The sequence below is a fragment of the Triticum urartu genome, chromosome 5A (assembly GCF_056163025.1).
Source record: "Triticum urartu cultivar PI428250 chromosome 5A, HENAU_Tu73, whole genome shotgun sequence".
In the NCBI taxonomy this organism is placed as follows: Eukaryota; Viridiplantae; Streptophyta; class Magnoliopsida; order Poales; family Poaceae; genus Triticum; species Triticum urartu.
This window is the reverse complement of record NC_141877.1, coordinates 631,564,618-631,581,354: the sequence shown is the minus strand read 5'-3', so window position 1 is coordinate 631,581,354 and position 16,737 is coordinate 631,564,618.

Sequence of the window (16,737 nt, the reverse complement as noted above, 5' to 3'; positions counted from 1 at the left end):
TGGAATATGCTGGCAAAGTAACACATAGAGAGTAATGGAATGAAACAGCTATACTACATGCATATATGGCTGGTGGAAAGCTCTATGGTTACAGTTTTGCGTAAAGCCAATTTTTCCCTACTGCAAAGGAATAAATTTTAATTAACTATCATGGTGGTTGTGAAACATTGAGAATGGTTGACAGCATTCTCAATCCCAATTAAAAGTAATTAAAACCCAATAACATTAATTAGAAGTAACATGTTGAGATTCACAATGATATTCAAGTACTAGATACTCAAGTTGTCCATAACCGGGGACACGGCTAATCATGATTAGTTTGTTACTCTGCAGAGGTTTGCGCACTTTTCCCCACATGACTCGATCGCCTCCGTTTGTTTTCTCGCACTACATGATGTTTGAGAAACGGATGACCGAGACATAGTCTTTCAGAAGCACTAGCACCTTACATGTGGGGTAGACCGGTACACCTACATCCCCTACATCTGCTACTCCACCCCGTAAGAGTTCGCACAACTTAGTCAACTATGCTAGAGCCCATAGTAGCATGTGGCTGCACACGGAAGTTTCTAGCATGAAAGATCTTATGATCCCTTTGAGCCTGGGTGGCGGTCCGAAAAAAAACAGGCAAGTCCTGATAGACATCAGGTGTCTCAATCCACCCAGATGTGTGTTTAAGTTGCCACCTTAGATAAACCATTAAAATTATCAATCTCACATCTGTCATGGATATCACTCACCCAATCCACGTCTACTAGCATAGCATGGCAATATAAGCAAACGTAGAGTAACTCCCAAAGGTTTGATAATAAACAGGTAATAGGTACTACCTCATCTACTTCCCATCCCACAGTTTAATTAGATCCTAATCATGCAATGTGTGAGGATTGATCTAATGCAATAAAACATGGGTTGTAGAAAAGGTATGATCAAAGTGTTACTTGCCTTGCTGATGATCCGCGAGTCCTAGGGTTTCGAAGTAACAAGCGGCGCAATCCGGGTAATCTATCGCAGACAAACAACAAGCATACAATAAGTACTCATCTAATGCACAAGTAAAACTCGAACAAGAGATCGAACCAGGTAGTTCAACTTAAGAACTCCGGTTGCAAGAAAGAACGAAAAACAAACGGCGGAAGAAAACAACTCGGTTCTAGCAAGTTGAAACTAGGTAAAAATTTTACTGTAACAAAAGCTTGTTCAAGTTGATTAGACGGAACGGCGGTTTCGAGACGAAACTCCAGGCGCTTGAATCACCTGATTCCGATAAACGAGCGGAAAAATAGACTAGGAAGAAGATCGGATCTGAGATCGCGATCGCGGAATAAATCCGACGAAAAGAAAAATAAGAACGGTTAAACGAACGGACGTTCGTTAACCTAGAAGAATCCGGTGATCACGTTCGTTAGGACGAACGGTCCAAAGCAACTAAATCGGAGAAGAAAACGAATCCGATCTAGGGTTTTGGAGAAGAAAAACCGATCGAAAAACTGATCTAGAAAACCGGAACGATTTAGAGAAGAAAAGAATCGGAACGATTAGAAGAAAACGATCCGAGGAAAAGAATAGATGTAGCGCGGGGCAACCTTGACGAGGTCTCCGGTGAGGGGCTCCGGCGGCGTCGGCGTAGGGCGGCGGCGTGGGCAAGGTGCGGCGGCGGCGCGGGTGTGGGGCGGCGGCGGCGCGGTGCGGCGGCGGCGCGGGTGTGGGGCGGCGGCGCGGGTGAGGCGGCGCGGCGGCGGTGACGCAGGGCGCGGTGTGATGCGGCGCGGCGGCGGTGCAAGGCGCGGTGTGGAGGAGAGCTTTGATTTGATGTGTTTAGAGGGGGGGTGCTTGGGTATTTATATTGGGGAGGGGAGGGGTTTACTTGGGGTAGAGGACAAGGAATTAGAATAGGAGTAGGAAAGATCTAGAAAATAAACGGAAGTAGGACAAAAGTCCTACTAGGATTTCCTAAAAGAAAGAGGCGGCGGCTCCCTGGCGCCTGGCGCCTGCGCACGGGGAGGCTGGGGCGCTAGCGATGGCCTTGGCCTCGGCCGGCTGGTGGCTTGGCTTGGGCCTTTGGCCCAAGGCGCTGCTCAATTTTTTTTAAATAGTTTCCTCGCGCAGAAAAAAAACAAAAAAGGGATCTAAACGAACTCCGAAAAATCTAAAGTAAATTTTCCCCGACTCCTAAAAATGAGCCGAACAAAATGAACTTTTCTCCGGACCTAAAATGCAATTTTCGAAAACGCGCATTTTTCCCTATCCAAATAAAATGCAAAATAAACACCGGAAAGCAAAATTGATCTATTTATTATATCTTCATTTTTCCTAAATTTGGGAAAGTCATATTATTCCCTCTCTCATATATTTTGACACCGGAAAAATTATTGAAGATAAAATAAATAAATCAAATGATCCTATTTTCAAAATTCGAGAGAACTCTCAAATGTGAAAATAACGAAATCTCCAACTCTCTCCGAGGGTCCTTGAGTTGCGTGAAATTTCTAGGATCAACCAAAATGCAAGAAAATATGATATGCATATGATCTAGTGTATAACATTCCAAATTGAAAATTTGGGATGTTACGAAGTTGCTATCGAACCTCGTAGGTCAACAAGGATATGTACTACTCCTGAGTGGTACGGTAATCCTGTCTCAGATATCATGTTGTTGGACAACAATGAACCTACGAGCTATGGAGAAGCGATGGTGGGCCCGTATTCCGACAAATGGTTAGAAGCCATGAAATCCGAGATAGGATCCATGTATCAGAACAGAGTATGGACTTTGGTGGACTTGCCCGATGATCAGCGAGCCATTGAGATAAATGGATCTTTAAGAAGAAGACGGACGTGAGCGGTAATGTTACCGTCTATGAAGCTCGACTTGTGGGAAAGAGTCTTTTCACAAGTTCAAGGAGTTGACTACGATGATAATTTCTCACCCATAGTGATGCTTAAGTCCGTCGGAATCATGTTAGCATTAGCTGTATTTTTCGATTATGAAATCTGACAGATGGATGTCAAAACAAGTTTTCTTACCAGTTTTCGTAAGAAAAAGTTGTATGTGATACAATAGAAGGTTTTGTCGATCCTAAGGATGCTAAAAGGTATGCTGGCTCCAAAGATCCTTCTATGGACTAGAGCAAGCATCTCGGAGTCAGAATATATGCTTTGATGGAGGGATCAAAGCTTTTAGGTTTATACAATGTTTGCTAGAAACTTGTATTTACAAGAAAGTGAGTGGGAGCACTACAACATTTCTGATGAGTATATGTGGATGACATATTGTTGATCCAAAGTAATGTAGAATTTCTGGAAAGCATAAACAGTTGTTTGAAGAGTGTTTTTCAAAGGAAGACCTGGATAAAGCTGCTTACATATCGGGCATCAGGATCTATAGAAATAGATCAAGATTCCTGATGATACTTTCAAAGAACGCACACCTTGACATGTTTTTGAAGGAGTTCAAAATAGATCAGTAAAAGAAGGGGTTCTTACCTAAGTTGTAAGGTGTGAAGTTGAGTAAGACTCGAAGATTGACCACGACAGAAGAAAGAGGAGGGACGAAGGTCGTCCCCTATGTTTTGTCATAGGCTCTATACGGTATGCCATGCTGAGTACCGCACCTAATGTGTGCCTTGCCACATGTCTAGCAAGAGGGTACAAAGGTGATCTAGGAGTGGATCACCAGATAGCGGTCAAAATTATCCTTAGAAGAATAAGGAAATGTTTCTCGGTTATGGAGGTGATAAAGAGTTCGACGTAAAGAGTTACGTCGATGCAAGCTTAACACCTATCCGGATAGCTCTGAGTAGAGATACCGGATACGTATAATGGAGCAACAATTTGGAATAGCTCCAAGTGGAACATGGTAGCAGCATCTACGATATGACATAAAGTTTTGCGAAATACATAGGGATCTGAATATGGCAAGACCCTTGACTACAACCTCTCTCACAAGCATAACATGATCAAACCCAGAACTCATTGAGTGTTAATCACATAGTGATGTGAACTAGATTATTGAGTCTAGTAAACTCTTTGGATGTTGGTCACATGGAGATGTGACCTGTGAGTGTTAATAACATGGCGATGTGAACTAGATTATTGACTCTAGTGCAAGTGGGAGACTGTTGGAAATATGCCCTAGAGGCAATAATAAATTGGTTATTATTATATCATATTTCATTGTTCATGATAATCGTTTATTATCCATGCTAGAATTGTATTGATAGGAAACTCAGATACATGTGTGGATAAATAGACAACACCATGTCCCTAGTAGGCCTCTAGTTGACTAGCTCGTTGATCAATAGATGGTTATGGTTTCCTGACCATGGACATTGGATGTCGTTGATAACGGGATCACATCATTAGGAGAATGATGTGATGGACAAGACCCAATCCTAAGCCTAGCACAAGATCGTGTAGTTCATTTGCTAAAGCTTTTCTAATGTCAAGTATCATTTCCTTAGACCATGAGATTGTGCAACTCCCGGATACCGTAGGAGTTCTTTGGGTGTGCCAAACATCACAACGTAACTGGGTGGCTATAAAGGTACACTACAGGTATCTCCAAAAGTGTCTATTGGGTTGGCACGAACCGAGACTGGGATTTGTCACTCCGTGTAAACGAAGAGGTATCTCTGGGCCCACTCGGTAGGACATCATCATAATGTACACAATGTGATCAAGGAGTTGATCACAGGATGATGTGGTACGGAACGAGTAAAGAGACTTGCCGGTAACGAGATTGAACAAGGTATCGGGATACCGACGATCGAATCTCGGGCAAGTATCGTACCGATAGACAAAGGGAATTGTATACGGGATTGTTTGAATCCTTGACATCGTGGTTCATCCGATGAGATCATCGTGGAGCATGTGGGAGCCAACATGGGTATCCAGATCCCGCTGTTGGTTATTGACCGGAGAGTTGTCTCAGCCATGTCTGCATGACTCCCGAACCCGTAGGGTCTACACACTTAAGGTTCGATGACGCTAGGGTTATAGGGAAAGTATGTACACGGTTACCGAATGTTGTTCGGAGTCCCGGATGAGATCCCGAATGTCACGAGGAGTTCCGGAATGGTCCGGAGGTAAAGATTGATATATAGGAAGTATGGTTTTGGCCACCGGAAGTGTTCCGGGCATCACCGGTAGTGTACCGGGACCACCGGAGGGGTCCAGGGGTCCACCGGGAGGGGCCACGGGCCCCGGAGGCATACATGGGCCAATAGTGGGAAGGGATCAGGCCCTAGGTGGGCTGGGGCGCCTCCCACCAAGGCCCAAGGCGCCTCCAAGAGGGGAAGGGGGCAAACCCTAGGGCAGATGGGCCCTAAGGCCCACCCTAGGTGCGCCTCCCCCTCTCCCCCTTGTGGCCGCCACCCTAGATGGGATCTAGGGATGCCGCACCCCTTGGGGTGGGAACCCTAGGTGGGGGCGCAGCCCTCCCTCCCCCCTATATATAGTGGAGGCAAAGGGGCAGCCCAACACATGATTCGATCTCCCTGTTGGCGCAGCCCTACCCCTCTCCCTCCTCGTCTCTCATAGTGCTTGGTGAAGCCCTGCTGGAGTCCCGCGCTCCTCCACCACCACCACGCCGTCATGCTGCTGCTGGATGGAGTCTTCCCAACCTCTCCTTCTCCCCTTGCTGGATCAAGGCGTGGGAGACGTCACTGGGCTGCACGTGTGTTGAACACGGAGGCGCCGTGGTTCGGTGCTTAGATCGGAATCAACCGCGGTCTGAATCGCTATGAGTACGACTCCTTCATCCGCGTTCTTGCAACGCTTCCGCTTAGCGATCTACAAGGGTATGTAGATGTACTCTCCTTCCTCTCGTTGCTAGATTACTCCATAGATTGATCTTGGTGATGCGTAGAAAATTTTAAATTTCTGCTATGATCCCCAACAGGGAGAAGTCTTGCTATTAGTAGTCATGTGAATTTGGTATTCGTTCGATATTTTGATAAGATGTATGTTGTCTAGCCTCTACTGGTGTTATGTGAACGTCGACTACATAACACTTCACCATTGTTTGGGCCTAGAGGAAGACATTGGGAAGTAATAAGTAGATGATGGGTTGCTAGAGTGCCAGAAGCTTAAACCCTAGTTTATGCGTTGCTTCATAAGGGGCTGATTTGGATCCATATGTTTCATGCTATGGTTAGGTTGACCTTAATACTTTTGTTGTAGTTGCGGATGCTTGCAATAGAGGTTAATCATAAGTGGGATGCTTGTTCAAGTAAAAACAGCACCCAAGCACCGGTCCACCCACATGTCAAATTATCAAAGTACCGAACGCGAATCATATGAACGTGATGAAAACTAGCTTGACGATATTCCCATGTGTCCTCGGGAGCGCTTTTCCTTATATAAAGTTTGTCCAGGCTTGTCCTTTGCTACAAAAAGGATTGGGCCGTCTTGCTGCATTTTATTTACTTTTGTTACTTGTTGCTCGTTACAAATTATCTTATCACAAAACTATCTGTTACCATTTATTTCAGTACTTGCAGAGAATACCTTGCTGAAAACCGCTTATCATTTCCTTCTGCTCCTCGTTGGGTTCGACACTCTTACTTATCGAAAGGACTACGATAGATCCCCTATACTTGTGGGTCATCAAGCCTTTTGCATGTTGGGTATTCCGGCAGGTGGCTAAGAGTGGTGAGGCCATCCTCACCAGCATTCCCTTAGAGAGGCACTCTTCGAAAGATGGCGATCTCAACATTTTTACGGTCTTCGAGACCTTTTCTTGCAACAACCGGTGCAAAAGGGCATTGCGCGACCTTGTCGAAGTCAACCAGATAGCCGCAGTAAATCCTTGGAATGACATGGCGATAACCTTCACCGATGATGACGAGCCAAGGGCTAGATTAGTCCGAGCACCAGCCACTTTGGTCTTAAACCAAATAGTAGATGGCTTTCGGCTCACCAAAGTACTCATGGACGGTGGCAGCGGGTTAACCCTCATCTATGACGATACGCTCCAAAAAATGCAAATGGACAAAAGTTGCATTGAGCAAAGCGGCACCACTTTCCGAGGCATCATCCCCAGTCGAGAAGCAATAAGCTCGGGGAGGATCAAACTCGACGTTGTATTCGGCACACCGGAGAACTATAGGTCTGAAGAGTTACTCTTCCACGTGGCACCTTTCCACAGTGGATATCACGCCCTGTTAGGGCGAGAAGCATTCATACGCTTTCAAGCCATACCCCATTACGGGTACATGAAGCTAAAAATGCTAGGGCCAACAGAGTTATCACTATCACCAGTGATCCAGATATAGCACTCCGCGCCGAAAATAAAACCGCATCCTTAGCCCTCGAGGCGCTATCCGAGGCCCTTGCAGTCGAAGAACTGACAACTCTATGCTCTACATTGGACAAGGATGATGTAATCCTCAACAAGAGGCCCAAATCCACACCGGTGCGCGTCAGTCCTAAACAAATGGTTTTAACACCTTTCCGCGACGGCATTTGGAACCGTCGCCAAGTGAGTGTATGCGATAGGGTGTCCTTTGCACACCCAGAAATCATCGGGGATAGGCCCTCCTGGGACCCAGGCTGGGGCCGTGTGCGATTGGGCGAGGCATAGAAACCCAAACATTTCCATAGGTATGTACAACCCACACGGTAATCCGAGAAAATCATTTCCGTAGGTATGTACATCCCACACGATGAATCCCAGAAAAACATTTCCGTTTGTATGTATATCACACACAGTCAATCCAAGGAACACGTTTCCGTTCTTATGTACATCCCACACAGTCAATCCAGGGAACATGTTTCCGTTCGGATGTACATCCCACACGGTTTTATGTGTAGTCTCATGTGTGAAAGGTGTAACTATCACACACGGTTTGCCATGGTTAACTGTTTGCTTTTATCAACTATATCACACACGGTTTGATGAAGAAAACTGTGTGGCATTGGGCTATCCATCGCAACCACTTTTTCTGCTAGAGCCGTTTGCAAAGGTCCATGACACATTTAGCAGGTTTATTAGTTTACACGTAATAATTCTCGTATTACGCAAATTCACATTTCATATCGAATAGCTGTTTGCCCATTTCATATCACGCACATAAATATTGTTTGGGAACGCAGTATTTCAAAAAAATCCTACGATCACGCAAGATCTATCTAGGAGATGCATAGCAACGAGAGGGGGAGAGTATTTCTACGTACCCTCGTAGACCGAAAGCGGAGGCGTTATGAAACGCGGTTGATGTAGTCGAACGTCTTCGCGATCCAACCGATCAAGTACCGAATGTGCGGAACCTCCGCGATCTGCACACGTTCAGCTCGGTGACGTCCCGTGTACTCTTGATCCAGCTGAGGCCGAGGGAGAGTTTTGTCAGCACGACAGTGTGATGACGGTGATGATGAAGTTACCAACGCATGGCTTCACCTAAGCACTACAACGATATGACCAAGGTGGAAATCTGTGGAGGGGGGTACCGCACACGGCTAAATAATCAACTGGTGTGTCTATGCGGTGCCCTCCCTCCCCCGTATATAAAGGAGTGGAGGAGGGGAGGGCCGGCCCTCATAGGGCGCGCCCAAGGGGGGAGTCCTACTCCCAGTAGGAGTAGGTTTCCCCCTTCCTAGTAGGAGTAGGAGAAGAAGGAAGAGGGAGAAAGAGGGAAGGAAAGGGGGGCCATCCCCCCACCCAATTCGGATTGGGCTTGGGGGAGCGCCCTCCACCTGGCCACCTCCTCCTCTCCCCCACTAAGGCCCAATAAGGCCCATTGACTCCCCGGGGGGTTCCGGTAACCCCCCCCCCCCGGTACTCCGGTAAATGCCCGAACTCATCCGGAACCATTCCGATGTCCAAACATAGCCTTCCAATATATCAATCTTTATGTCTCGACCATTTTGAGACTCCTCGTCATGTCCGTGATCACATCTGAGACTCCGAAATACCTTCGGTACATAAAAACACATAAACTCATAATACCGATCGTCATCGAACGTTAAGTGTGCGGACCCTACGAGTTCGAGAACTATGTAGACATGACCGAGACTCATCTCCAGTCAATAACCAATAGCGGAACTTGGATGCTCATATTGGTTCCTACATATTCTATGAAGATCTTTATCGGTCAAACCGCATAACAACATACGTTGTTCCCTTTGTCATCGGTATGTTACTTGCCCGAGATCCGATCATCGGTATCTCAATACCTAGTTCAATCTCGTTACCTACAAGTCTCTTTACTCGTCCTGTAATGCATTATCCCGCAACTAACTCATTAGTTACATTACTTGCAAGGCTTATAGTGATGTGCATTACCGAGAGGGCCCAGAGATACCTCTCCGATACATGGAGTGACAAATCCTAATCTTGATCTATGCAAACTCAACAAACACCATCGGAGACACCTGTAGAGCATCTTTATAGTCACCCAGTTGCATTGTGACGTTTGATAGCACACTAAGTGTTCCTCCGGTATCCGAGAGTTGCATAATCTCATAGTCATTGGAACATGTATAAGTTATGGAGAAAGAAATAGCAATAAACTAAACGATCACAGTGCTAAGCTAACGGATGGGTCAAGTCAATCACATCATTCTCTAACGATGTGATCCCGTTCATCAAATGACAACTCATGTCCATGGTTAGGAAACTTAACCATCTTTGATTAACGAGCTAGTCAAGTAGAGGCATACTAGTGACACTCTGTTTGTCTATGTATTCACACATGTACTAAGTTTCCGGTTAATACAGTTCTAGCATGAATAATAAACATTTATCATGATATAAGGAAATATAAATAACTACTTTATTATTGCCTCTAGGTCATATTTCCTTCAAATAAATTATCACATCACAGTACGGTAGCTACATGAAAACAGGACAGTACAACATATAGCTAGTTCAACTTCATAAGACCAATATATTCATTTTCCTAATCGAGATCATCCAGGCTCGTCTTATCCACCTCTGCTTTCAGTGCAGTAAGAACCCATTTTTGCACGGCCCAACTAGGAAAGTGCCTCCTCCTTCGCCAACACCATCTTAGCAAGGTCTAATTTAAAAAATCTGAGCTCATTCTCCACCTTCAACTTTTTATCCCGCATCTTGAAATATGCTTCAGCGTTGACAACACTTCCTCTATGCCTACGTGTGTTCTCTTCCTCATACATGCTCCAGAGCTTCGCGAGGCACATCTTCAAAGACTGCGGCCACTCTTGATCAACCCACTCCAAGTAAGAACACTTCTGTTCATCCTATAATATTTAAAAATAGATCAGTAATTGTAGGGGAACTGGGTTTATAGCAACATAGAAAATCACCAATGCTTATTTTGAAAAACTGAAGAAACATGTTAATTATGACATATCTTCTCAAAAAGATCAATGTGCAAATGAAATAATTGGTACTGAGACAACAACCAAATTCTGGAACATCTGAAGCTATAATTAACTACAACGACGCTACAAGTTCTTATTCATGTACAATAAATAACAAATTGAACATTTTATGAGGAAGGTAAATATAACTGCAACAGCATAGTGACAGTGTTTGGATGACAGAAAATTGATACTAACAGGTGTGTACATGCACAACTTTAGTAACATAGAACTAATAGCACTAAGGCCATCCACTATGTATGCCAAAACTGGGTTAAAGACAACTATTGCTACATCTCACACCGGTTCCATGCACTGGCGAGCCGATGCAGCGGAAAAAAAATCAGGGACCCGGAATCCGGAGCACGTAATTGCTCCGATGCCTAGTTCCTTCGTGCCATAAAGATTTAGTATTTTACTGCTTGGCTGCTCGGATGTGTGGACCAAAGTTGGCTGCACAAATTGCTGAAGCGGTGCCAAATAATTTTCTAATGGCACCGCTGATGAGATGATAACAATTTAAGATACTAGGTACAAATTGTGACACTGTCTTAGGATGCGTTTGGTTGAAGGTGTGGTATGAATGGGTTGGGACCGTGACAGTATCTGAATCACATCTAGCAAATCATTTGTAACAACAAAAGAGGGTCTAACCTTCTCTGCACATGCCAGAAACTTCCTCCCACTGTCCACAGATAGCTTCATGCATGGAGATTGATGATCACAACGAGCAGATAGATCTTCAGCCACCCCCTCTATTCGTTGCCACTGATGGTCTAAGGGAGCTACAAGAGGAAGAAATGACTCAAATCGACTGCCGGGTAAAAATCCTTCATTCCAAGTCATAGCCCGAGAGAGAGAGAGAGAATAGAGGCATACTCGAGTGGTGAAGGAGTACTCGCCGGAGGAGGAACCGCTGGAGAGGTCTTTGAAGAAGACCATGGCGACCCCGGCGGTAGGATGCGAGACAGCGAGAGCGAGGAAGCGGCTATATCTTAACAAGGAAGGAAGGAGGAAACATGGGAAATGTGACTTGTGGTCGGGGAGAAAAGGGGGTGGGGAAGGGGGGGAAGGGGGCGGGGGTAGATATTTTGGCGGTAGGCCAAAATTTTGGAAATGTGGAGGGAAACTTTGCGCGCGGTGCTGCCGGACCATTCACTTTGAACGATTCTGTGCATCACAAATGATTCTTCTGCTTTACGCACATGGGATGAGTTTGATAATTCAAATTTTGGTGGAAATTTCCCCGGGTACGTCATTGGATAATATAACATCGCTTGCTAATTTGGGCACACAAAAGAGTGTACAGCAGACAAACCACACTTACTGAATCGAGCAATTTTAGTAATTAAATAGAGCCAGTTGACCTAAAAATTGCTCTAACAAAAGACCAGCATTAAAAACAAAGCCTAAATACGCATAATTTTAACAAATTCGCCGCCGCACCGGCCTATGCATTGCCAGTGTGAGATGAGATATCGATGACTTGTCCTGGCGACATGCCGCCGTTGGTGGACTCCGCGTCCCCCCTGCTGAAGTCGACCGCGTCCTCGTCATTGTCCTTGTCCTCATCCTCGGCGCCGCCCTCAAGGTTGTAGTACTCGTAGTAGTGGCTGCACCAGAGCTCGCGTTGGTACTCCACCGCCGATTCCTCGACGGACAGACTCTTCTCTACCTCGACCTCGGCCACGCGCAACTCCTCCTCCCGGCGCTCCTCGGTCTCCGCCGCCTCCTTCATCTCCAGCTCCCACTCGGTGACCTCATGAGGAAGCAGGTGCTCCATGGCCACCGCCGCCTTTTCAAACTGGGTTGCATGCTGGAGTCCGAGGTGGCTTGGAATATCTTGGCGTGTGCATCCTCGATCTTGGCGTGGATGGACTTGACCCGGGCCAGGGCGACATCAGCGGCACGGACGGCAGCTCGAGCGTTCTTGGCGTTTGCAAGCGCCGTCGCAGCAGCTGCTGCAGCCGTCTTGGCTGCTGCAGCTGCCCTCTCGGCGGAAGCGGCCACGCTCAATGCGGATGCGGCAACACTCTCGGCATAGGCGGCCGCGCTCTCGGCGCAGGCGGCCGCGCTCGGGGGGACGCGGCCATCGTACATGCCTTCACGAAGCATTTTCACAGTGTCATCTTTGAAAGAAGGGGGTGCGGGAATAGGGATCGGGATTCGGGGTTGTCGGCACTGGAGCAGACGAGCCGACGAAGCTTAAGGAGGGAGACATAAATAGACCCAGATATTTTCATCGCAAACGGTTCCTAGAAAACAACTTTGTGTGATATTGTACATATTTTTTATTAGTTGTGAAAGACGAATTTGGAGTATGGTGGCAACGGATGGTGTTTTTAATGTACGAGAAATTTTGTACTACTAATACAATTGTCATGTCAAATTTTGGAAAATTTCATGGGTCATTTAACCTTTTAACACATTTAAGTGATTTTCTAGCCATTTAATGACCGTAATTGAAATTTGAACTACATGTACATGCAACAGCTAACCATAACGGTTTGAAAACTCATATTTTGTGTACTTGTGTGCGATTTAATTCCATGTGCAGTAAATTGGAAGGAATTTTTAAACATATTGGTCTCAAGGCTATGACACAATTAAGCATGGAGTGACATGGTATTTTAATTCCAAAAAATTAAAAAAAATCAGAAACACATGAAACCTTGGTTGATGTAATGCCATGCCACCAAGATGGTGTGGAAAAAAATTTGGCATGTTTGACGAAAGTTTGGACACACACCCCTCACAAACCGGAGCAACTCACTAGAAGGCTCGTGGTTCCGAGAGGGAATAATGCATGTTTGATGACGAACGGGAGATAGCTTCCTCTTACGGCCTTCAATTTTTTTCTATGTTTAACGTGCACTACTACAACTGTAATGTGAAATTTTGGAAAATTCTAGGGGTCATTTGACATTTTAAAGACATTTAAGTAATTTTCTAGCCATTTAATTCAAATTTGAACTACATCTACATGCAACGCCTAACCATAATGGTTTGACAAATCATATTTGTGTACTTGTGTGCGAGTTAATTCCATGTGCAGTAAATTAGAAGGAATTTTCAAACATATTTGTCTCACGACATGGACACATGCATATGTATGCATGGAGTGACATGGCATTTTAATTCCAAAAAATTAAAAAAAATATAAGAAACACATGAAACCTTGGTTGATGTAATGTCATGCCACCAAGATGATGTGGTAAAAAATTGGCTTGTTTGACGAAAGTTTGGACACACACCCCTCAAAAACCGGAGCAACTCACTAGAAGGCTCATGGTTCCGAGAGGGAACAATGCATGTTTGATGACGAACGGGAGATAGCTTCCTCTTACGGCCTTCCATTTTTTCTACATCTAACATGCACTACTACAACTGTAATGTGAATTTTTTGAAAATACCAGGGTCATTTGACCATTTAAAGAAATTTAAGTGGTTTTCTAGCCATTTAATGACCGTAATTCAAATTTGAACTACATCTACATGCAACGCCTAACCAAAATGGTTTGAAAAATCATATATGTGTACTTGTGTGCAAGTTAATTCCATGTGCAGTAAATTAGAAGGAATTTTCAAACATATTGGTCTCACGACATGGACACATGCATACGTATACATGAAGTGACATGGCATTTTAATACCAAAAAATTAAAAAAAATGATCAGAAAAACATGAAATCTTGGTTGATTTAATGTCATGCCACCAAGATGATGTGATAAAAAATTAGCCTGTTTGACGAAAGTTTGGACACACACCCCTCACAAACTGGAGCAACTCACTAGAAGGTTCGTGGTTCCGAGAGGGAACAATGCATGTTTGATGATGAACGGGAGATAGCTTCCTCTAATGGCCTTCAATTTTTTTCCTACGTTTAACGTGCACTAATACAACTGTCTTGTGAAAATTTGGAAAATTTCAGGGGTCATTTGACCTTTTAAAGACATTTAAGTGATTTTCTAACCATTTAATGACCGTAATTCAAATTTGAACTACATCTACATGTAACGCCTAACCATAATGGTTTGAAAAACCATATTTTTGTGTACTTGTGTGCGAGTTAATTCCATGTGCAGTAAATTAGAAGGAATTTTCAAACATATAGGTCTCAATGCATGGGCACACATGCATGGAGTGCCATGGCATTTTAATTCCAAAAAATTAAAAAATGATCAGTAAAACATGAAACCTTACTTGATTTAATGTCATGCCACCAAGATGATGTGGTAAAAAAATTGGCATGTTTGACGAAAGTTTGGACACACACCCCTCACAAATCGGAGCACCTCACTACAAGATTCGTGGTTCCGAGAGGGAACAATGCATGTTTGGTGACGAACGGGAGATAGCTTCCTCTTATGGCCTTCAAAAAAAATTCTATGTTAAACATGCGCTAATACAACTGTCTTGGGAAAATTAGGAAAATTTCAGGGGTCATTTGACCTTTTAAAGACACTTAAGTGATGTTCTAACCATTTAATGACCATAATTCAAATTTGAACTACATCTACATGCAACGCCTAACCATAACGGTTTAAAAATCATATTTTTGTGTACTTGCGTGCGAGTTAATACCATATGTAGTAAATTAGAAAGAATTTTCAAACATATTGGTCTCAAGGTATGGGCACACATGCATGGAGTGCCATGGCATTTTAATTCCTAAAAATTAAAAAATGATCAGGAAAACATGAAACCTTGCTTGATTTGATGTCATGCCTCCAAGATGATGTGGTAAAAAATTGGCATGTTTGACGAAAGCTTGGACACACACCCCTCACAAACTGGAGCAACTCACTAGAAGGTTCGTGGTTCCGAGAAGGAACAATGCATGTTTGATGATGAACGGGAGATAGCTTCCTCTAATGGCCTTCAATTTTTTTCCTACGTTTAACGTGCACTAATACAACTGTCTTGTGAAAATTTGGAAAATTTCAGGGGTCATTTGACCTTTTAAAGACATTTAAGTGATTTTCTAACCATTTAATGACCGTAATTCAAATTTGAACTACATCTACATGCAACGCCTAACCATAATGGTTTGAAAAATAATATTTTTGTGTACTTGTGTGCGAGTTAATTTCATGTGCAGTAAATTAGAAGGAATTTTCAAACATATTGGTCTCAAGGTATGGGCACACATGCATGGAGTTCCATGGAATTTTAATTCCAAAAAATAAAAAATGATCAGAAAAACATGAAACCTTGCTTGATTTAATGTCATGCCACCAAGATGATGTGGTAAAAAAAATTGGCCTGTTTGACGAAAGTTTGGACACACACCCCTCACAAACCAGAGCAACTCACTAGAAGGTTTGTGGTTCCGAGAGGGAACAATGCATGGTTGATGACGAACGGGAGATAGCTTCCTCTTACGGCCTTCAAATATTTTTCTACGTTTAACGTGCACTAATACAACTGTCATGTGAAAATTTGGAAAATTTCAGTGGTCATTTGACCTTTTAAAGACATTTAAGTAATATATGTGGTGTTCAAAAAAGAAAATGTAAAGATCTGGCAAGACAACCGTCCCCCACGCGATTGACACTCTATCTCGTGGCTCGAGGTTTGGTAGGTGAGTGGCGGGGATCATTAATCAGACACGGTTTTGCATTGGAAACCGTCAGCTATTATGTTCACACACGGATTTTGGCTATTATGTTCACACAAGGATTTTGTTTCGGGAATCGTGTGTAATTCAAACTACAATACTCGTAAATTCTAGCAACCGGCGTGTGTACTGTCCTCGTCGATCTAGATTCCGTCCGCCAATAAATACTACCTTGCTCACGTCATACTGCTTGCATTCTCATCTACGTCCTCGCCTCGTTCGCCCCCCCTCTCTCTCTATCTCTCTCTCTGTCAAATCTCTGCCATGGCGCTGCCGGTCTGCCCACGCGCCGATGAGGAGTCACCGCCCCCCGAGGACGCTCACTCGATTAGCAGCGACGAGGACCCCTACATGCCGCCTGACGAGGTTGCGCCGGACCTCCCAACTTTGGATCTGTTTTGGGGCCAGTACAATCTTTGTCTATGGAAGTCGTTGCCGCCGGCTGAGAAAACCAGGCAAGTCGTGTCCAAGAAGAAGATGGTGGAGGAGGAAGCCAGGTACCAGGCGGCCTGTGAAGCCCGTGATGCCGCCTTGAAAAAGGAGGCGGTGGAGCTTTGGGGGCGGGCGCTTAGTCGTGCCGAGGAGGTGTATGAAGACAGGTACTTCACGAGGAAGGTCATAGGTGCTGGGCGCCTCGTCGTTGCATGGAGGTGGGCCGATAAGCTCCAGCGTGCCACCGACAAGGAGCTCCGGTGGGTGCTGACGAGATGGCAAGATCGTCGCGCTCGTCCACCAGCAAGAGGCGGATCGGCACGTCAAGCGCTGCGAGG